This window comes from Pseudophryne corroboree, chromosome 1, assembly GCF_028390025.1.
Source record: "Pseudophryne corroboree isolate aPseCor3 chromosome 1, aPseCor3.hap2, whole genome shotgun sequence".
Lineage (NCBI taxonomy): Eukaryota > Metazoa > Chordata > Amphibia > Anura > Myobatrachidae > Pseudophryne > Pseudophryne corroboree.
This window is the reverse complement of record NC_086444.1, coordinates 357,116,905-357,141,532: the sequence shown is the minus strand read 5'-3', so window position 1 is coordinate 357,141,532 and position 24,628 is coordinate 357,116,905. Positions and strand designations below refer to the sequence as shown.

At 41.4% G+C, this 24,628-nt stretch overlaps 1 protein-coding gene across 2 annotated transcripts in view; it reads left to right on the top strand.

Annotated features, from left to right (window-relative positions):
- Positions 1-24,417, top strand: part of MAPK1 (mitogen-activated protein kinase 1) — a 229,030-nt gene extending 204,613 nt beyond the window's left edge. The window contains exon 9 of one of the 2 annotated variants that reach the window (XM_063964781.1): positions 20,913-24,417. The gene's annotated coding sequence lies outside the window, so the exon portion shown is untranslated. The remainder of the gene's footprint in view (positions 1-20,912) is intronic. The other variant, XM_063964780.1, reaches the window with a different exon arrangement.
- Positions 24,418-24,628: the final 211 nt, after the last annotated feature.

The window sequence follows — 24,628 nt, the reverse complement described above, 5'->3', positions numbered from 1 at the left end:
CTGAGGCTGTTTAAAGGGTGCTTGGCTAATAAAAAGTGTCGTGCCACTGGTTGCTCGCTAGAGCCATTATTAATGGCTAGACGGATGGCAGAGCGATGTGCCCCCATCCTTTCTTTGAATTTTCTCTGGGTTTTCCCAATATAGGACAAACCACAGGGACACAATAGTTGGTAAACAACATAGCAACTTTCGCACGTTAGATGAAAGCGGATCTTATACTTTGTACCCAGATGGGGGTGACAAAAGGTGTCACCTGCAATCAGAAAGCTGCAAGTAGTGCAAGGACACTTAAAGCATCCATTCTGTTTTTTGGCCAAAAAATTCCTGCTATCATTACTGCTATGCGTTGAAATATCTGTTCTGACCAATAGATCTCTCAAATTTTTTGGTCGTGAATAACACGTCATTAATGCAGTGTTGGCCAGACCTATATCTGGGTCTGATGTTATGATTGGCCACAGTTTTTTTGATGCACGAGTAATCTTAGGAGATTGGGTATGAAATTTATTGACCCAATGTAATCTATTAGAGTTTTGTTTAGGTGTCTGCTTAAGAAGTAATTTTTGTCTATCAAGTGACATTGCTTTATTTTTGGCTAGCAATAAAGGTTTTAGATGATAACCACGATGAAGGAATTTACCTATAAGCCAATCAATCTGGTCGGATGCTTGGGATATGTCACTATTAATTCTAATAATACGTACCATTTGAGAGAAGGGTAGCCCCATTTTTAAATTCAGTGGATGACAACTCTGAAAATGCAGGAGTGAGTTCCTATCTGTCTCTTTAGAAAATAATGTGGTAACAATATTGTCCCCTTGTAACATGATTTTTACATCCAAAAACTTGATATTAGATTGGCTCATTTCAAAAGTTAATTTAACCGGTGAAGTAGAGGCATTATGAGCGTCCAGTAGTGATTTCAACTCAGTATCTGAGCCTACCCAGATAAATAGCAGATCATCAATAAATCTGGTATATAGCAAGATTTTAGCAGCCACAGACGGATTATCAAAGAATAATGATTTTTCTACATCAAACATGTATGTATTAGCATAACTGGGGGCCACGGAAGATCCCATGGCACACCCAGTTATTTGAAGGAAAAACTTATTGTCGAACATAAAAAAATTTCGCTTTAACACCAATTCTAGCATTTGCAGCAAACAATCTACATGGATCTCAGGATGCACATTATGTTGCAGGAGTAAGCCCCTCACTGCAGCGATCCCCTCCACATGGGGGATGACTGTGTAGAGGCTGGAAACATCAGCCGTAACAAGCCAAGCCCCCAGTGGAACAGATCCCACAGCTGCCAATTTGTTCAATAAAGAGGTGGTGTCCAATAGAAAATTACAGTGCTGCTGAACTAACGGTTGGAGAACAGAGTCCAGAAATATAGACGTGGGCTGGAACAGGGAACCCCTGGCCGACACAATAGGGCGGCCGGGTGGAGGAGTCAGACCTTTGTGGATCTTTGGCAAGGTGTAAAGTAGCGGAGTAATGGGAAATTTAGGCAATAAGATATCAAAGATCCTGTCATCAATCAATTTGATATCTCTGGCATGTATTAACACCTCCCGAAGTTCCGACATATAGGCAGTTGTAGGATTATAGGTAAGTGGTTGGTAAACTTGACTGTCCTCCAATTGGCGGTAGATTTCCAACTTATAATCCTACAACTGCCTATATGTCGGAACTTCGGGAGGTGTTAATACATGCCAGAGATATCAAATTGATTGATGACAGGATCTTTGATATCTTATTGCCTAAATTTCCCATTACTCCGCTACTTTACACCTTGCCAAAGATCCACAAAGGTCTGACTCCTCCACCCGGCCGCCCTATTGTGTCGGCCAGGGGTTCCCTGTTCCAGCCCACGTCTATATTTCTGGACTCTGTTCTCCAACCGTTAGTTCAGCAGCACTGTAATTTTCTATTGGACACCACCTCTTTATTGAACAAATTGGCAGCTGTGGGATCTGTTCCACTGGGGGCTTGGCTTGTTACGGCTGATGTTTCCAGCCTCTACACAGTCATCCCCCATGTGGAGGGGATCGCTGCAGTGAGGGGCTTACTCCTGCAACATAATGTGCATCCTGAGATCCATGTAGATTGTTTGCTGCAAATGCTAGAATTGGTGTTAAAGCGAAATTTTTTTATGTTCGACAATAAGTTTTTCCTTCAAATAACTGGGTGTGCCATGGGATCTTCCGTGGCCCCCAGTTATGCTAATACATACATGTTTGATGTAGAAAAATCATTATTCTTTGATAATCCGTCTGTGGCTGCTAAAATCTTGCTATATACCAGATTTATTGATGATCTGCTATTTATCTGGGTAGGCTCAGATACTGAGTTGAAATCACTACTGGACGCTCATAATGCCTCTACTTCACCGGTTAAATTAACTTTTGAAATGAGCCAATCTAATATCAAGTTTTTGGATGTAAAAATCATGTTACAAGGGGACAATATTGTTACCACATTATTTTCTAAAGAGACAGATAGGAACTCACTCCTGCATTTTCAGAGTTGTCATCCACTGAATTTAAAAATGGGGCTACCCTTCTCTCAAATGGTACGTATTATTAGAATTAATAGTGACATATCCCAAGCATCCGACCAGATTGATTGGCTTATAGGTAAATTCCTTCATCGTGGTTATCATCTAAAACCTTTATTGCTAGCCAAAAATAAAGCAATGTCACTTGATAGACAAAAATTACTTCTTAAGCAGACACCCAAACAAAACTCTAATAGATTACATTGGGTCAATAAATTTCATACCCAATCTCCTAAGATTACTCGTGCATCAAAAAAACTGTGGCCAATCATAACATCAGACCCAGATATAGGTCTGGCCAACACTGCATTAATGACGTGTTATTCACGACCAAAAAATTTGAGAGATCTATTGGTCAGAACAGATATTTCAACGCATAGCAGTAATGATAGCAGGAATTTTTTGGCCAAAAAACAGAATGGATGCTTTAAGTGTCCTTGCACTACTTGCAGCTTTCTGATTGCAGGTGACACCTTTTGTCACCCCCATCTGGGTACAAAGTATAAGATCCGCTTTCATCTAACGTGCGAAAGTTGCTATGTTGTTTACCAACTATTGTGTCCCTGTGGTTTGTCCTATATTGGGAAAACCCAGAGAAAATTCAAAGAAAGGATGGGGGCACATCGCTCTGCCATCCGTCTAGCCATTAATAATGGCTCTAGCGAGCAACCAGTGGCACGACACTTTTTATTAGCCAAGCACCCTTTAAACAGCCTCAGATATAGAATGATCGACCATATCCCCCCGTTACGTAGGGGGGGTGATCGTAATGCAATGCTACTTAGACGTGAGGCTGAATGGATTTTTCGCCTTGATGTGATCAGTCCCAAGGGTTTAAATGATGCCATCACTTTTTCTACATTCATTTGAATCTGTTTGTTTATTTATGTGTTAGGTTGGAACATGTGATACCACTATATTAATTTGGTGGTTATGGTGTTAGTGATGCTCATTCTGATTATGGATCTGCTTTTTCTTTATTACCGAATTTGTATTACCATCTTTATTATTATTTTTTGATGTTTCTTTTCAGTATTACTGAGTTGTGTTGCGTTACCATAGCAACGATCAACTTGCACGATAACGATGTATTTATGCTGTATTTAGCATTGTTATGACTAAGATCTCCATATAGTGATTACTACATCGTATTACAGTGGGATGCATTATTTGTTTAGCTTCATTGAATATTGTTGTTGTATCTACACATGCTATCATGGCAACATTGTACTCTTTAGCAGTTTGCTGATAGATCACAGCGGGGCAGCGGTTATTATCGTTCCTCTTTTGTTTACAGCTGCCTAGTTGCCATGGCAGCATTTGGACGTGCGTCGCGCGGATACGCGATGACGTCACCACTCGGCGACAATGCTTGCAGACTCCCGCGCTGGAGCGAGCAGCCGTCCACCTGGGGGTCATTGGTGAATGGGGATATAAGGTGAGTTTTGTTATACATGTTTTATGCTTGTTCCTGACGAAAATCCATAAAGAGGATTGAAACGTTGATCATACCTGAACTGGGTCTGTGACTTATTTTTACAAGAGTTCGTGAGTGCCGCATCTTTGCCTGTTTACATTCCTTTTATGAGGGCACCAGAACCAGCTTTATCACAGGTGGAGTGCCGGGTAAACTGTATTGTGAATATTGGTTTGTGTGTGATCTATCATACAAACGAACCAGGGCACCCTCGCCATATATTTGTACTTGTATCTTTGGAACATTTGCTTTTGACTATTGACTTTCTTGAAAGGAGATAGGTGTGTGAGTCACACTGCACTTTATTTTGATTTTGCACTATTTGCACGGATTGTGAAAAAAATTTTTCTTTTGGTTGGTGGAATTGACTGCAATTTGTGATTAAAATGGCAGAATCAGCCGACATTAATGAGGAACATTTTAATCCGCTGTTAGTTCCACTGCATGATACCTTTAGCTATTCTGAGACTGAAACAGAAGGTATTTTACATCAAGAACATATGGTGGATCAAACTGAGGGTTTACCCAATGAGATTATTTATCGGGAGCTATTAACACTTAAAAAGAAGGAGATTGACTTTCATCTCCATGCTGTTTCATTGAGTGACTATTTCCGTGCCAAACAGATTCCAAGGGGATTTAGAGTTCGGAATTGTCCCACAATAGGTCGCTTTGATCCCAGTTTCTGCAAGAAATGGATCAACATTTTGAATAAATGTTCATTCGATCTGATGCTACTAGTTGTGGAACAATCTAAGAAAGAACACTCTAATATCCAGAGTAAAATTGTGACCTTTGAGTCTAAACACTTACCTTGTCTGCAAACCGACCCGGATAATGACTGGTTAAATAAATTGGGTAATCAACTCGCCGTGTATAAGAGAGATGTGTTGAAATATAAACGTGAAAAACTGTCTAAAGTTACCCTTGATTATGAACACCATCAGGTATACAGATGGTTAACAGGGAACAATTCGAGGGGCCAGCAGAATACGGAACGTAGACCCTTTTTCCGCAGAAACCGGTACCCTAAAGGTAATTTGGATACAGAATCCTCACAAGAGGGAGGCAACAGCACGGCGAGTGAAGCTGATAAACCCAAATTATACCGCAGAAGAAATAAGGAATTCATCCCTTTAGCGGCAGCAACCAGGAACCGGGGAAGAAGAGAACCAGACGATTTAACAGGCGAGGGGGCCAAAACAGGAGACAAAAACCCTGGCACCAAACCACCTGTGCAACTCAAGAAGAAATAGTTTTTAATCTTTCATCATACGATCTAAGTTCCAGTGAAACAAGCCTTCTTTCTAAAGGACTTTCTTTTATTCCATCTACTGGCTTTAATGCATTTGATTGGCAAATGGAGAAATATTGCCTTCAGAAACAATTAAAAGTCAAGGAATTTTTTCATAAAAAGGAGGCTCCTTCTATAACATCTATACAAAAGCCTATACCGCTACAACTCAAACGCCTACAAAAAGGCTCCAGTTTTGATCCACCTTCTAATAATGCATCCATAAAAACATTCATCAGGTTACTTGATCAAGATGTCATGTCACACAGTGACAATGAGCAGAGTGTGCTGAATTTCCCACACTTAAATCTCACCAAATTAGAACGAGATGCCATTAAATCTCTTTCTTCCAACCAGCAATTGGTGATCCGTCCGGCGGATAAAGGGGGTGGCGTGGTCCTGCAGGACCTATATGATTATAAGTTGGAAATCTACCGCCAATTGGAGGACAGTCAAGTTTACCAACCACTTACCTATAATCCTACAACTGCCTATATGTCGGAACTTCGGGAGGTGTTAATACATGCCAGAGATATCAAATTGATTGATGACAGGATCTTTGATATCTTATTGCCTAAATTTCCCATTACTCCGCTACTTTACACCTTGCCAAAGATCCACAAAGGTCTGACTCCTCCACCCGGCCGCCCTATTGTGTCGGCCAGGGGTTCCCTGTTCCAGCCCACGTCTATATTTCTGGACTCTGTTCTCCAACCGTTAGTTCAGCAGCACTGTAATTTTCTATTGGACACCACCTCTTTATTGAACAAATTGGCAGCTGTGGGATCTGTTCCACTGGGGGCTTGGCTTGTTACGGCTGATGTTTCCAGCCTCTACACAGTCATCCCCCATGTGGAGGGGATCGCTGCAGTGAGGGGCTTACTCCTGCAACATAATGTGCATCCTGAGATCCATGTAGATTGTTTGCTGCAAATGCTAGAATTGGTGTTAAAGCGAAATTTTTTTATGTTCGACAATAAGTTTTTCCTTCAAATAACTGGGTGTGCCATGGGATCTTCCGTGGCCCCCAGTTATGCTAATACATACATGTTTGATGTAGAAAAATCATTATTCTTTGATAATCCGTCTGTGGCTGCTAAAATCTTGCTATATACCAGATTTATTGATGATCTGCTATTTATCTGGGTAGGCTCAGATACTGAGTTGAAATCACTACTGGACGCTCATAATGCCTCTACTTCACCGGTTAAATTAACTTTTGAAATGAGCCAATCTAATATCAAGTTTTTGGATGTAAAAATCATGTTACAAGGGGACAATATTGTTACCACATTATTTTCTAAAGAGACAGATAGGAACTCACTCCTGCATTTTCAGAGTTGTCATCCACTGAATTTAAAAATGGGGCTACCCTTCTCTCAAATGGTACGTATTATTAGAATTAATAGTGACATATCCCAAGCATCCGACCAGATTGATTGGCTTATAGGTAAATTCCTTCATCGTGGTTATCATCTAAAACCTTTATTGCTAGCCAAAAATAAAGCAATGTCACTTGATAGACAAAAATTACTTCTTAAGCAGACACCTAAACAAAACTCTAATAGATTACATTGGGTCAATAAATTTCATACCCAATCTCCTAAGATTACTCGTGCATCAAAAAAACTGTGGCCAATCATAACATCAGACCCAGATATAGGTCTGGCCAACACTGCATTAATGACGTGTTATTCACGACCAAAAAATTTGAGAGATCTATTGGTCAGAACAGATATTTCAACGCATAGCAGTAATGATAGCAGGAATTTTTTGGCCAAAAAACAGAATGGATGCTTTAAGTGTCCTTGCACTACTTGCAGCTTTCTGATTGCAGGTGACACCTTTTGTCACCCCCATCTGGGTACAAAGTATAAGATCCGCTTTCATCTAACGTGCGAAAGTTGCTATGTTGTTTACCAACTATTGTGTCCCTGTGGTTTGTCCTATATTGGGAAAACCCAGAGAAAATTCAAAGAAAGGATGGGGGCACATCGCTCTGCCATCCGTCTAGCCATTAATAATGGCTCTAGCGAGCAACCAGTGGCACGACACTTTTTATTAGCCAAGCACCCTTTAAACAGCCTCAGATATAGAATGATCGACCATATCCCCCCGTTACGTAGGGGGGGTGATCGTAATGCAATGCTACTTAGACGTGAGGCTGAATGGATTTTTCGCCTTGATGTGATCAGTCCCAAGGGTTTAAATGATGCCATCACTTTTTCTACATTCATTTGAATCTGTTTGTTTATTTATGTGTTAGGTTGGAACATGTGATACCACTATATTAATTTGGTGGTTATGGTGTTAGTGATGCTCATTCTGATTATGGATCTGCTTTTTCTTTATTACCGAATTTGTATTACCATCTTTATTATTATTTTTTGATGTTTCTTTTCAGTATTACTGAGTTGTGTTGCGTTACCATAGCAACGATCAACTTGCACGATAACGATGTATTTATGCTGTATTTAGCATTGTTATGACTAAGATCTCCATATAGTGATTACTACATCGTATTACAGTGGGATGCATTATTTGTTTAGCTTCATTGAATATTGTTGTTGTATCTACACATGCTATCATGGCAACATTGTACTCTTTAGCAGTTTGCTGATAGATCACAGCGGGGCAGCGGTTATTATCGTTCCTCTTTTGTTTACAGCTGCCTAGTTGCCATGGCAGCATTTGGACGTGCGTCGCGCGGATACGCGATGACGTCACCACTCGGCGACAATGCTTGCAGACTCCCGCGCTGGAGCGAGCAGCCGTCCACCTGGGGGTCATTGGTGAATGGGGATATAAGGTGAGTTTTGTTATACATGTTTTATGCTTGTTCCTGACGAAAATCCATAAAGAGGATTGAAACGTTGATCATACCTGAACTGGGTCTGTGACTTATTTTTACAAGAGTTCGTGAGTGCCGCATCTTTGCCTGTTTATATATATATATATATATAATATAATATAATATATATATATATATAATATATATATATATATATATATATATATATATATATAGACTCTGCTTCACAACAGGTAAAAGAACACGGACACCTTTCCTTTTGGTCAACGTTTCAATGTATTAGACACATTTTCGTCAGGACATAATACAAACACAAAACACATACCTTTTTATACACAAAACATCACCATGTGTGCTGCGGACGTGGGGACGGGACCGAACACCCGCCCACAAGTCGCTGATTGACGACGTCATACGCACATGACAAGTCAGACGTGAGATTCCCGTTACCATGACAACTAAAAAGAAAGCATAGGGCACTTCAACATACCACAGTGACGGCAAACTTAAACCAAATGTTGTTAAATAACTGTATATATACAAGTATTGTTATATTACCATATACATAGTGTCCAAATGGACAGCATATTAACTGATGGGATAATGCCACACTTAATATTTGAACCTGAAGGGGAATAATACGATCTTAAAGTAAACGCTACATAATACTTATCTTAAAGCTGCATAAGAAATATTTTCATTGAGGCCCCTAGGATTAATTACATCTAACCGATGAATCCACTCCGCCTCTCGTCTTAACAATTTTAAACCTCTATTGCCCCCTCTAATATCCTCAGGTATCGTGTCAATCATTCTGTATCGCAGAGTATTGAGTTGATGTTTATATTCGACAAAATGTCGGGCGACGGGTTGGTCGCTCTTACCTGAAAGCAGGGCTGCTCTAATGGCTGCTCTGTGTTGGCCCATCCGGACCTTAAATTTACAGGTTGTCTTGCCAATATAACAGAGGCCGCAAGGGCATATAATTTGGTAGACCACAAATGTAGAGTTACAATTAAAGTAGTGTCTAATTTTGTAAGTCCTGCCTGAATGTGGATGAGAGAAAGTGTCACCCGCCAGCATAAATTGGCAGGTGACACAAGTGCATTGAAAACACCCCACTCGGGTATTATCCAAAAAAGTTAAAGAAGATGAACTTCTTGGTAAATTGGAATTAGTCTTAACAAGAATATCTTTAAGGTTGCGTCCTCTTTTATAACATGGCATAAGACTACGCTGGCCAATATTGAGTGCTTCATCACTCTGGACCAAAGGCCAGAGTTTTTTGGTCGTCTTATTAACCAGGGGTGAGAGGGTGTGGTATTTATTAACCCAGGGAAATCTACTAGTCATATGGTCATTGTTAATTTGAGATCTAGATAATAATAGTCCTATCTAAAGACATTACCACTTTTTTGGTTTCCTGTAATCTATCTTGGTTATAGCCTCTTGTCATAAATTTATTAATCAGAGTGTCAATTTCTCTTTCTGCCACGGTTCTGTCGCTATTGATACGATAGACACGTATCATCTGCGAATATGGGAGGCCATTAATGAGAGGGCGGGGATGGCAACTCTGAGCTTGCAATAATGTATTCCTGTCTGTGGTTTTGATAAACAAATTGGTCTTTAATGTACCTTCTACAATGGTAACGTTCACGTCTAAAAAAAATTAATAGACTGTTGGCTTGACACATGTGTAAGTTTAATTGGACCCTCCTTGGTGTTGTGTGCAAGTAGAATATTATTCAGATGTTCTATTTCGTCCTGCCACAGGACAAACACATCGTCAATGAATCTGATGTATAATAAAATGCTGGAGGATATAACTGTATCCGAAAAAAATAAAGCATGCTCAATGGAAAACATAAAAATATTGGCGTATGCCGGCGCCATAGAGCTGCCCATGGCACACCCTTTAACCTGTAAGTAAAAATCGTTATTATAAAGGAAAAAATTATTATATAATAATAATTCAAACAGGGATACAATCACCTCAATGACATTACTATCAAAAGTGCTTTTTCTAGTCAGAAAGGATCTAATTGCTGCTAGACCCATATCATGGGGGATTGAGGTATAGAGATTAACCACATCAATGCACACCAACCAACTTCCGGGAGGGATAGATGGCAGCTCTGCCAATTTACTCAAAAAGGTGGTAGTGTCAAGCAAAAAAGTGGGTTCCTGTTTAATTAGAGGTTGTAGAAGGGAATCCAAAAACGTGGCTACCGGCTGAAAAAGAGAACCTCGGGCAGAGACTATGGGTCTACCTGGAGGAGGGGAAAGGCCTTTATGTATTTTTGGTATCGTATAAAATACCGGGGCTAGTGGAAATGGTGGATATAATATCCCTTTTACCTCTTCCTTAATAAAACCCAGATCAACTGCATGCTGTAAGATGGTATATAATTTTTCACGACACTGCTTAGTAGGGTCCCCCTGTAACCTTTGATATATTTGTATATCAGTTAACTGCCTCATGATTTCCATATGGTAATCTGAGGCATCTTGGAGAACAATCGCCCCTCCCTTATCCGCTGGTCTTATTATTAGGGATTTATTACGGGCGAGGGTTTTCAAAGCCTGACGTTCCCTACTAGTGAGGTTGGGGTGACTACTAGGTGCAGATGTCACGTGTTGATGAACTTCAAAGTCCAAGGTACGTATAAAGGTCTTGATACATGCATTGTTGGACATTGGGTCAAACGTAGATGGTGATTGGAACTGTTTCAATGGCTGAGGGATAACAGGTGAAGTAGTTCCAGGTTGTTCCTTGAAAAATTCACTCAGCCTGAGTTTCCTAGAAAGTTCATATTTTTCTATGTTCCACTCTAACTGATTAAAAGTTGAGGTAGGGACAAAAGAAAGACCTTTGCCAAGAAGACTGTATTCGCCATCCGACAAATCATATGAAGATAAATTAAAAATCAGCTCCTTTTGTAAAGGGGAGGTCGTCCTACTCTTCCTCTGCCTTTCGAGGTCGTCCTACTCTTCCTCTGCCTTTCGGTTTGGCGCCCCCGTCTCGTGTATCTGCGTTTGCGGTGGAAGGATTCTTCCTGGGTCTTAAACCGCCGCGAACACCTAAAGGGTCCGGATTCCTCTGGGTTTGTTCAGTATCGCTGGTTGAACTTCCCATCTCCTGAGATGAATCGGTATCAAACCTCGAGGTGTGAGATTTCGGGTATTGGCGTCTATTACGGTTAAAGAATGGTCGTCTATTATCCTGTGTAGAGTTGCCGCTTAGCCAGCGGTATACTGCATGTCTCTCGTAGTCGTTCTCCACCTTTGTTAATTTATCTTTTTTGAAGGCCAGAAGGTCTTTTTTATATATAGCCACCTGTTGCTGGAGTCGCTCCATCCAACCCACAGAGGTGTCTGCTGTTAGAGTCGGTAAATGAATGGTCTCAAATGAGGCTATTCTTTCTTTAATCAGGTTGAGTTCTTTAGTGGATTGCTCGATCACTAGGATCATGAGATCAAACGAGCAATGATTCAGTATAGCCACCCAACGTTTACAGAATGCAGGGTCCTGTCGACCTATGGTCGGGCAGTTGTGCACACGGAACCCCGTGGAATCTTTTTGATTTTGTAATAATCACTAAGTGATAGACAATGAAGATGGTAATCTACTTCCTCCTTCTTTAGACGTAGAAGGTCTCGGTAGATAATGCCAGGTGTAATGGCTTCTGTCTCATCATTAATTCCTGTGGTGGATAAGTATCAGTATAGGTGAACCTGTCACCAATCGGGTACTGAAACTGACCGCAGAGGTCCTCAGTACTTGCTGCATTCTGAGTCATTGTGGGTGCACACTACCTCACACTAGTGGGCAAAATTCGTGTGCAACCTATGGGAAATATTAATATGTAGCAGCGTCCACTTGCTAGCACCTCAGTGCTGTAAAGAAGTCACAGTAATAATTAAAGTGTCCAGTGCTTAATGGGTTAAAAACAAATAAACTGCTAGCAGCAGTGAGAAGTAAACGTCCTATGGTGACTTGGTGCTGTCTTGAAAACAAATACGCAGGGTGCCTTGACAAGGGTACTCACTTCCGTGGGTGAGTACTTTCACATATCAGCTCGGGAGTCCGGCACTCCGTAGTTAGAGACATGCAGCTGCGCCGGTGCCCTCGCAAGAGGGGAAGATACAAAGACTCGGCGGCGCGGCACTCGGCTTCACAACAGGTAAAAGAACACGGACACCTTTCCTTTTGGTCAACGTTTCAATGTATTAGATACATTTTCGTCAGGACATAATACAAACACAAAACACATACCTTTTTATACACAAAACATCACCATGTGTGCTGCGGACGTGGGGACGGGACCGAACACCCGCCCACAAGTCGCTTTATTCCCCTTCAGGTTCAAATATTAAGTGTGGCATTATCCCATCAGTTAATATGCTGTCCATTTGGACACTATGTATATGGTAATATAACAATACTTGTATATATACAGTTATTTAACAACATTTGGTTAAAGTTTGCCGTCACTGTGGTATGTTGAAGTGCCCTATGCTTTCTTTTTAGTTGTCATGGTAACGGGAATCTCACGTCTGACTTGTCATGTGCGTATGACGTCGTCAATCAGCGACTTGTGGGCGGGTGTTCGGTCCCGTCCCCACGTCCGCAGCACACATGGTGATGTTTTTGTGTATAAAAAGGTATGTGTTTTGTGTTTCTATTATGTCCTGACGAAAATGTGTCTAATACATTGAAACGTTGACCAAAAGGAAAGGTGTCCGTGTTCTTTTACCTGTTGTGAAGCCAAGTGCCGCGCCGCCGAGTCTTTGTATCTTCCCCTCTTGCGAGGGCACCGGCGCAGCTGCATGTCTCTAACTACGGAGTGCCGGACCCCCGAGCTGATAGAGAGAGAGATATATATATATATATATATATATATTATATATGTTTTTGTGCGTTTGTTTTTATATATAGTTGAAGCCTCCCGACTTTTTCTGACAGATTCACAGCCTATATATATTTGAGTATTCTATAGATAACGTGAAGCGCGATGTTTTAATTATTCCCATATGCCGGAGACTCAAACCAAGTCTCAAAACAGCAGCTGTATATTTATTTAACAAATAGCGCCGGGAGGGTGGGGTTGGTTTACCACTGGAGAGCTGACCTCGCTTTTTTCTATTTGGACATTCATCATGATGACATTTGTCATGTGCACACTGATGAAATGTTGACATAATAGAATGTTGACACTTTGTCCATGGTGGGTCAGTGGTGACTTGCCTAGCTCCAGTAGTGTCTTCCATGTCCCAGTGCTCATGTGACTGACTTCTGGTGCAGACATCTGGTGTGACGGCGTTATGGTAAGTAAAGGCTCCCAAACTTCATCCTAGTGCCTAACCTTAACCCTCCTGTTTCGCAGCTTAACCCTAATGTCTGCATTCCGACAATGTAAACTTACTGCTTGATGAATATTTTAACAATGTTGACATAGTAACTGTCGACAGTGTAGATGATTACTTAATGACTAAAATTCAACTTTTAAAAGCGCAAGTCTACCAAAATACTTGAAACACATGGTTATTGTCCATTATGTAGGCTTTAGTTCAATTTCAAAGAGTCTGTATGAGTTGGAAGTCTGTGAAACTTGCACGAAGCACAACAGCCTTTCAGTATATTTCATTCCAATGTTTATTTTTTCAATCTGCATAGACCCATTCACAAATGTAAAAACATGTTGGCTATCCACAGTTTCTGTATGATTTGGTTCTTGTCTGGCAAGTTGGATTTACAACTCTTATGCCCCCTACACAGTCGGCGATCCGCGGCCGAGCTGCCCGACGGCAGATACGGGCGACCCAGTGGCGGGGGGGGAGTAAAGTTTCTTCACGACGAACGAGCGCGGGGCCACGCATCGTTAATCGTTGGTGCCTACACACTGAATAATATGAACGAGTTCTCGTTCATATCGTTCAGTTAGATCTTCAGGTGTGTAGGGCTCTTAACTGTGTTACTTCATTATGCATAATACAAGGGTGACTAATTAGTCACAATTGCTTAAAGCCTTGCACTTTTCAAGTAACATACAGTAAGTTGTAAAGCCACACTTGCCAGAACCAAATCATACAGAAACGGAGGATAGAAAAGGTTTTTACATTTGTGGATGGGTCTGTGCATTGGGTTCAGAATGAAATGGTATCCATGCAGTTGGGAATTGTGAAGTTAACTATCTTGCTTGCCAAGTGTTGAGGATTGTTCTTTGGCACCATTAGAAACAATGTGTAGGATTATGAAATTCAGTGACAGTATGAGCCATGTGTGGGTAGCATAATCATATCATTTTTGGCAGTAGCTTTTTGTCCCATGTTTGTTCTACCTTTTGAGCACAAACATCCACATATACTGTATATCGGTTTGGGTGAATTAGCCATAAACACCAGAGTCTTGGTGATTTGATACTTTCCTATAGAAAGCTGTGGTAATCTCCTACCTTACTCTAACTAAAAAAAAAAAAAAGCATCTTTTATCATGTGTGACCCTTCATTGAATGGTGGAATGTATTAAATTCACCCCATCATGCTGATACCATACTTTAGCATGGTAGTATCTTATTTCATGTAAATGACTGGAAATCCCATTGCACAGTCCCTGGCAAGCTTGAAGTACATAGAACCTTTTGCACACCCCCTATGTCAAGCACACATCGCCACTTCATTGTCCCTTCCATGTTGCAAGAACAACAACCTGCATGTGTACACTTCAGCTTTATAGTTGTTGGAACTAAATAGTTTTAATACATACTTGGAATGGTTCCCCATATGCCCTCGGACTTCTCCACATCATACATTGCCACATACCCCTAAAATGCATATCTGATTCCACCCACATAGCATCATTTCTCTCCATATACCCCTAAAATGCTAATTTCATCCAGACCTTTAAATGCTCATTTAACACTTCCATAACCCTACATGTATTACGAATGCATGTGAACAAATCCCATAGTGCACAATGCATTAGGTATTTAAGAAATTAAAAAGCTAGTGTAGTTCACTTTTCTCTAGCATCCATAAGGGATTTTGTGGACTTAGTACGATGGGTATAGATGGTGTCCAAAAGAGCTGGTGCACTTTAAATTTCTTCACTGGGTGTGCTGGCTCCTCCACTCTTTGCCCCCTCCCACAGGCAGTTTGGAAAAAAGTGCCCTCAGGAGAGGATGCACATCTCTGCATCTCCAGAGTTTTCTTCAATTTCTTTTAAACTCTGGTGAGTATAAGTCGGGGGTCCCGCGGTTCAAAGTGCGGCAGAACGTGGGCGCGGCATACGGGATCCTCCTGGGGGAGACCCACTTGATACTGCTCAGGGTATTGTCCTGTATAGCCAGAATGAGGGGTTAGTGATAAAACTCGCTCTAAAGGACACTGCTTCACAGCAGTCATGTGTTGTTTTTCTGTGTTTTTTTTTTCTTTTTTTTACACAAAACAAGCCTAATGTCACTTTCCCTGATTCTGCAAAGTTAGATGACCTATTTTAAGTTGGCCTGGAAAAATCCAGGTAAAAAATTCCAAGTGCCAAGAGTGTTTGCGCGCTTTCCCATTTGCTCCTGAAGGTAGGAAAATCTGGGAAGAACCCCCGGGGGTTGACGTATCAGTGTCTCGACTGTCCAAAAAGGCGGTGCTGCCTGCCCCGGCCTCATTTACCATGAAGGTTTCTGGTGACCGAAAAACAGAGACTACACTCAAATCTATTTACATGGCAGCAGGTATATCGCAGAGGCCGGTCATAGCAGGTTGCTGGATGACCCATGCCATTCATAATTTGGTTACTCAGATTCAGGAGGGCCTCTTCGGGGCTATGCCTCTGGTCTCTATGGTGACTCTCCTCAAGCACATTCAGGACACTACACGCATCGTGTGTGACTCGCTCAAGGAGATGAGGAATATTAATGCTAGGACTTCTGCCATGGCAGTGTCGGCGCCCAGGGCTTTGTGGTTGCGTCAGTGGGTAGCGGACATAGAATCAAAGCGCAATGTGGAATCCCTCCCCTTTTCGGGGGAATGGCTCTTTGGGGTTGAGTTGGATTTGTGGATTTCCAAAGTCACTGCTGGGAAATCCACATTTCTCTCTCCGGGGCACCGCCGACTAGGCGTTCCTACCCGGGGCCGTCTATTCAGTCCTTTCGGTCTAACAGATTTTGTTCTAGGGCCAGAGGTGCTTCCAATGCAAATAGAGGCACCAGAGATGAGTCAAAAAGACCTATAACCATCGGTTCTCAGGAACAGAGCACCAGTTCTGCTTCCACTAAGTCCTCAGCACAACAGTGCCCACCCCGAGGAGATCTCAAGGTGGGAGGCCGACTGCGTCACTTCAGCCGCATCTGCGAAGGCTCCTGCCAAGATACCTGGGTAAGGGACCTCATTTCTCACGGCTACAAGCTGGAGTTCGACGGTGCCTCCTCCCCAACGATTTTTCAAATCAAGCTTACCAGCTTTGGAGGATACGTTGCATCAGGCCATCCGAAATTTAGTCCAGTCCCACGTCATCGCTCCAATACCACAACGAGAAAAGGGTTATTACTCCAACCTGTTTGTGGTACCAAAGCCGGACGGCTCTGTACGGCCTGTTTTTTTAATCTAAGGTCCTTGAATCCTTACCTAAAGGTTTTCAAGTTCAAAATGGAATCCCTGAGAGCAGTGATTGCGTGTCTGGATAAACAGGAATTCCTGGTTTCCCTGGATATCAAGGACGCCTACCTTCATATTCCAATTTGGCCACCTCATCAGGCTTATCTGAGGTTTGCCCTACTGGACGATCACTACCAGTTCCAGGCACTACCCTTTGGCCTGTCCACAGCTCCAAGGGTATTCACGAAGGTGATAACAGAGATGATATTCCAACTCCGGGTCCACGGGGTCAATGCTATCCCTTACCTGGACGATCTTCTGATAAAAGGAAGATCCAGGGAGCTTTTATTGCTACATATTAACCACACTATCCAACTTCTGTCACAGCATGGGTGGATTCTCAATCTACAGAAGTCCCACCTGGACCTCAGCGGCTCCTGTTCTTGGGGATGTTACTGGATACAGTAGCCAGAAGGTGTTCCTCCCGGAGGACAAGGCGAGAACACTTCAGGAGATGGTCCGCATGGTGCTCCGACCTGCTCATGTATCCATCCATCTTTGCATCAGATTGTTGGTGAACATTGTTCCATGCCACAAAATTTCAATTGGCTCTCCTGAGCAAGTGGTCTGGATCACATCTACAGATGCACCGGATGATTCGGCTGTCACCTCAGGCCAGGATTTCTCTCCTGTGGTGGCTGCAGTCCTCCAATCTCCTGGAAGGCCAGAGTTTCGGGATTCAGGATTGAACCCTCACAACGGATGCTCTCAAGGATGGGGAGCGGTCACCGAAGGGGTGCAGTTCCAGGGCAAGTGGTCAGCCTACAAAGCCCTCCTTCCGATCAACATTCTGGAACTTCGGGCGATCTACAATGCTCTATTTCAGGCCTCTCCTATGCTCAAGGATCACGCAATCCAAGTTCAGTCGGAAAACACCACAGCAGTGGCATATGTCAGTCGTCAAGGAGGTACAAAAAGCAGAGCCTGCATACGAGAGGTGTCAAAGATACTCCTTTGGGCAGAAAGAAATGCAAGACCAATGTCCGCAATATTCATTCCGGGTGTGGACAACTGGGAAGCGGACTTCCTGAGTCGTCACGATCTCCACCTGGGGGAGTAGGACTCCACCATCAGGTGTTGCAGCAGATCATCCACTGGTGGGACTGCCCACTGATAGACATGATGGCTTCTCAACTCAACAAGAAGCTTCACTGGTATTGCTCACGAACCAGGGACCCTCAGGCAAGGGCAGTGGATGCACTAACGTCACCTTGGCATTACCGGCTGGTCTACCTGTTTCCTCCGATACTGTTGCTCCAGTGAATTAGAAATAAAGGAGTCCAGTCAATTCTGATTGCCCCGGATTGGCCTTGGAGGGTGTGGTACACTGATCTTCTGGACATGTCCGCCGAAGACCCTTGGCCTCTACCGCTAAGAAGCGATCTTCAACAAGGACCGTTTGTCTACTGGGACTTACGGCGACTTTGTTTGACGGCATGGATGTTGAGTGGTACATCCTAGCGCAGGGCTGGCCAAACCGGTCCTCGAGATCTACCAACAGTTAATGTTTTCCAGGCCTCCTGGAGACCTGTAGAATGGTCAGTTAGGAATGAATGCAGCACATCTTAATTAGTAATGACTACACCAGTGCACCAGCTAGGTGGTCTGGAAAATGTGAACTGTTGGTAGATCTCGAGGACTGGTTTGGCCAGCCCTGTCCTAGCGCATGAGGGCCTTTCCAAAAAGGTTATTGCTACCATGGTTCAGGCCCGGAAACCTGTGAAGTCAAAACACTCATATCTGGAGAAGAATGGCTCTTGGTGTGAGTTACTCACGTATCTACCTGCACAGTTCCACATGGGACCTTTCTTACGTTTTCTGCAGGCTGGTGTGGATAAGGGCTTGAGTCTGGGTTCCATTAAGGTCCAGATCTCCGCTCTCTCCATTTTCTTCTAGAAGAAATTGGCAGTGTTGCCAGAAGTTCAGACCTTCTTGCAAGGGGTGCTCCACATACAACCTCCTTTTGTGCTGCCTACGGTGCCCTGAGATTGGAATGTGGTGTTGGAATTTCTAGTCCTCCTGGTTTGAGCCTCTGATGACGGCAGAAGACAAGTACCTCACGTGGAAGAGGGTGATGTTACTGGCCCTGGCTTCTGCTAGGCGTTTATCAGAATTGGGGGCCTTATTGTGTAAAAGTCCCTACTCAGTCTTTTACAAGGACAGAGCGGAGCTCAGGACTAGTCAGCAGTTCCTGCCGAAGGTTGTCTCTGCGTTTCACCTGAATCAACCTATTGTGGTTCCGTCCAGTTCTGACACTTCTGCTCCTCTGGGGGCATTGGATGCTGTGCGAGCCTTGAAGATTTATGTCAAGCGAATGGCTTGGATCAGAAAAACTGATTCTTTGTTCGTGCTCTATGATGCGCAGAAAATAGGATTTTAATTATCTACCGGTAAATCATTTTCTCGTAGTCCATAAGGGATATTGGGCACCTGCCTCAGTGCGTTGACTTTTCTGCAGGTTCTCTCTAATGTGGTTACCTGTTCAGCTGTTACCAGCCGTTGCTGGTTGTTGTATGTTAGTGGTGTGCTGGTATATAAATCTCCCCACTCATTGTTATTGTTATTATGGTCCTTCCCTCATGTGTCCTTTTTTCCTTCGGGCACTGTTTTACCTATAACTGCCTGTGGGAGGGGGCATAGAGGGGAGGAGTCAGCACACCCAGTGAAGAAATTTTAAAGTGTACTGGCTCCTTTGGACCCCTTCTATACCCATCCTACTAAGTCTCCCCAATATCCCTTATGGACTACGAGAAAAGGATTTACCATTAGGTAATAAAAATCCTATTTTCTGCTTTGCTGTAAAATGTGAGCACCAGACAATTTTACCCTGTGGATAATAGTTTTCTGCATAAGGGAGGGAGGACATATTGGGGGTAATTCCAAGTTGATCGCAGCAGGAAATTTTTTAGCATTTGGGCAAAACCATGTGCACTGCAGGGGAGGCAGATATAACATGTGCAGAGAGAGTTAGATTTGGGTGTGGTGTGTTCAATCTGCAATCTAAATTGCAGTGTAAAAATAAAGCAGCCAGTATTTACCCTGCACAGAAACAAAATAACCCACCCAAACCTAACTCTTTCTGCACATGTTTTATCTGCCACACCTGCAGTGCACATGGTTTTGCCCAACTGCTAAAAAATTTCCTGCTGCGATCAACTTGGAATTACCCCCATTGTGCACTGTCTCCCTCATACTTGCCCCACACACAACACATGGGGGAACCTGCCTTGAAACAAGGGAGTCTGATCTTTCAACCTGTGCCCTCTTAGTATTTGTCTGGTGATCACCAGACAATAACTGAAACCGTGCACAACAAATAAAATTTTCCGTAGACTGGCAGTGGAGTCTCTCCCTACACCCCTCCATCTCGATCCCGCTCTTGTGCCAAAAAAAATCCCTGTCATTTAATGTAGTATATTTCATTTTTAAAATGTTGCACCTGGTTGGGCTACCATTTTCTTTTCATACTTAAACATAGAATCCAGTTTTTTACTATTTTGCCAAGTTGGATTATTGTGGCGTTTAGAAGTCGGGGGGGGGAGGACATCACATTTGCTTTTGGTTCCCATTTTTGATATTTAACTTTTTTTGTGTGTTCAAATGAGTAAAAAGACTGATGATATTTTCTTGATATGCAGTTTCTTAAACAAAAAAGTGTAATTTGTGCAGGTAATGCATAAAAAAAAAAATCTGTTTCAATGTTGGCATGTAACGATTTCTGCAGTTGGAAAATGTCATCCGTACAAGGGTGAGAAAACACTCGGCAGCAAAGAGGTTATTGGCAAATATTTTATTTATTTATTAACAGTTTCTTATATAGCGCAGCATATTTCGTTGCGCTTTACAATTAGAACAACAGTAATAGAACAAAACTGGGTAAAAACAGACAGACAGAGGTAGGAAGGCCCTGCTCGCAAGCTTACAATCTATATTGATCCTATTCACCTGCCCATTTTCCTGTATAATGTTGAAATCTCAAACATGAATTACAGTTAAATGCATTGATTTGTGAAAAATGTTCTGATGGTGTGTAAATCATAACCGAAATAATGTTACGAGTTAAGCAATGCCTTCAGATTAAAGTGATTACTTTCATGTGCTTGTTTTAAAGGGAGCGGCTGTGAAGGACTTCGCACTCCAACATCTGTGTTCTTGACAGTTCTTCCTCCTTGGCCATGTCCTGTGACCCATCTCAGCTTGTCCAGTCTAACTCCTTTGAGCCATTAAGGAGGGCGGTTCCTGGTAGTTGTGGCTTTTTTATGCTTCTGATGAAATCTTTCAGTCTGGAGGAATGTGTTTGACACTCCTTTCGTAAAGCCCTGTTGCAGTGTGGTGCGGCAAACACTTGCTGATACCTTAATTAACTGCTTGTTTATTAATTTTTTTTTTTTCTTTTTTTTTTTTAAACAGTTGTTTCTTTCCAGTTATGTGGACAGACACTGTCCTGACTTTCACGGGCTTTACATATTGTGTCGTATCCCAGGTTACTGATGACTGTAACTGGCATTTATTTTTATTTGTTTTGTGTACATTTTTTTTTTTTGGGGGGGGTAACTAATTTGCTGGGCACTTTAAATCAATAGAAAGCCCCATTTACACATATCATTTTAAAATGTTGCAGCGAACAGCTTTGAAAACCTGATTGAATTTATTGTATATTATAGTTTCTGGTTTTCTGTAGCACTTAATTGAGATGTGTGAGCAATTTTAAAAATGTATGTGCTTAAGGGACCTTGTAGTTTGAAATCCTAACCATTTCTAAATATTTGCTTACTTGTACATCAAATTCAAATCAAAGCATTGAAATGCTGCTGCAATGTACCATATATTCACACAAATATATAACTTGGGTTCTTCGTGCCATCCTTTGGCCTTCAGATGCCTACATTTTTCATGTATGGATCTTTCAGAGTAAGGTGAGTTTTTTTTTTTCATAGGGCAAAGGTATTGTAACAAAGTGAAACCAAAATCCCATGACTTTTTATTTTTTATTGGGGTTGGCATGAGGCTTCATATTTCACTATTGAAATAGCATGTTAATGCTGGTTCAATTGGTGCCATGTTCATTGAATGTTTAGGCACTTGTATTACTTACCCCTCCCACCTCTTTTAATATACAGAAAAAGAGTGCTACATTGCATCTTTATATAATGACCGGTATAGTTCTCTTGTTGGGGATTTTTTTTTTCTTCCTGAAGATGAAAACGTTGTGTTTTTTTTTTTGTTTTTTTCCCCTGTTTTCTTTTTTGTGTGTGTACATAGCTGCTTTTTTCCTGCCTCAAGCTAGAGCAGCAATCAAGCTAGCACTAAACTTTTAAACTGTAACCATTACGTTCTCCACTTTCTGAAAGTATTTGTTCCTGGAGTTGTATTCCGTGGAGTTTATTAGATGTTATGTCTCTGTGCAGTGCCGCCTCCTTTTTCCTCACTGCTCTCTGGTGAAAGATTTGCCTTGTTAAAAATGACTGTGCCCTCGCATGACTGTTAAGCTTATCTGTGCAAAGATTGTCTAAGTGCCACACGCCTATGATTGATTGAAGCAAGATCTTACCTCTAAATTGTGTTCTTATGAGATGTTATCCTGTACCCTTCATAAGGATGAAACTGCTCGATTTTAAATTAAACCCTTTTGGTTTTCTCATGTTGTCTTTCCTCTTCTAGCAAAAAATATTGCGACTTGTCTCAACTGCCTAGGAACATGAGCAAAAATTGCACTTGTAATTCAAAATAAATTGGAAAAATTAATGAATTTTTTTTTATTATATAAATATATATATAGATTTTCCTTATATTTGAAGTTTAATTGGTCAGTTTCTGTAATGTAGGTTATGTAAACTTTTACAGTAATTTGGTGAATGGGTTTACCAGGTAATTTTGTGTTGCATCAGTTTATCAGATTATTGTTAGATCAGATACTTATGTTTTATTAAACGGTTGTGCACAATCTCTCTTCTGTAAACACTTCTGCTACGTCAGTAGTCTGCTTTATTGGGAAGTGCTGAAGAGCTAAACCTGACATGTTTGCTTTACATGATAATATAAAGGATTGGTTTTGCTGTGGTGATAGGTCAGCACTACTAACCTTTTCTTTTTATTTCAGTGTTTGAGGGAACCATTAGCCATACTTCACTGCAGATGACGACCAGTATAATTCCTTTCACGCCTGATATCTGCAGTTTTTGCATCTATTTGTCACCTTGATCTTAAAATGAACCACTTGCGTTATGAAATTTTTCAGTTTGACAGGTTTTCGTTAGTGAGCTTTGCCACATTTCTTGCACATACCTTTCATTCCCCTCCAAGCCCAATTATGACACCAGATGCTTTAAGAAGCTTATAGCCAACTGTTCGCCTTGCATAAACAGCATTCAACAGGGAAAAAATAAATATATATATATAAAATATCTATGCACTGACATTTTTCACACTTCTCCCCTTCATGAGCGTACTGCATGGACCATTTAGTCATACAAATTGCATCAGGGAAAGATGAAGCCATATTTAAATCTGAAGAGGCATGTAAAAAATAGTCTTAAATTCCTGTCCCATAAAATAACAAGTTGCTGAGGAGGTTTTTCAATCTCCTTGTCGGTTTAAAATGTCATAATCGATTATGCCAGTAAACTAGTTGATATTACAACAGGATTACCAAGTGATTTCAAAGCCCGCCCTTGCACAGAGTTTGAAGAGCAACAGATTTTCTAAAAGCTGGGATCACCATGCATGTCTCGCATTATCTCTGGAGAAATGTGAATTCCGGTAGAAGTATTGCATTGTTTGTGTGATACATTTAACAGGAGCATCTGAACAGCCAAAACCGCCTGCTGCTTTCCCCTTTGGAGGTTTCTCACTACTAAATGCACTTCACCTACTGCCTTCAGGTCTGCTCTTGTTCCCAAGAAAAACATGTTTGAAATAACAGTACACCAGTTGCTGGTTGCTCAGTCTGTGACAATTCTTACTAGCTGGTTCCTGGTTTTGTGAAGAAAGCTTATATGCTCCAAATGTTGAAACTCAAAATGAATAAATAAATAAAATAAAAAAGCAACCAATGGTTAGGGCTGGTGACTTTCTCCCCTTCCCTCATTGCCTTTTGTGTTGTCATATACAAGCACTCTTAACAGATTACTAAGAGCTTTGTACTTGCTTTGTACTGTTGGTGCCTTTTTAGTCTTGTATTAAAAATGTGTCTAGCTGATTTAAGTAGGTTGTAAAGTTAGAGTTTTCACTGCTTAGATGGACTGCGTTCACTTCCCCTTGTATAAAGAGTGTGAAAATAAGGTCCATCAAGCAGTGAATAAATTGAGAGAGAACTATTTTATAACAAATTCCTGTATGTTCCTTTAAATTGTAATGTAACAACATGTATTTTATTGTGAAAGGTATGTAACCTGGTTAATCGATTAAAAAAAAAAAAAATGTATGAGATTTATAAAAAGAAAAAAAAATTTTGTTAATTCTATTGATGTATTTAACTTTTTTTCCTCAATTGGTTGGATGTTCTATATTTCTGGCTTAAAACTGTAAAAAAAAAACAACAAAAAAAACAAACCAATCTTGTAAGACACCACAAAAAGCAGATTAAATCATTAAAATTGTATTCCTGTATTACCAAACAGTTTTATTCTATGTACCTTTGTTATGTTTAAATGCCTTTTTAAAATGATCTCAAACTGAGACAAAACAGAGTATTAAGACTAATCTTTAATGCAGTATATTCGTATTGCTAGGCAAGAGTTGCCTTTAGAGTCTTAGCCAATGGTTCCCAAACACGGTTCTCAAGGCACCCAAACAGTCCAGGTATTAGGGATAGCCTACTTGTGCACA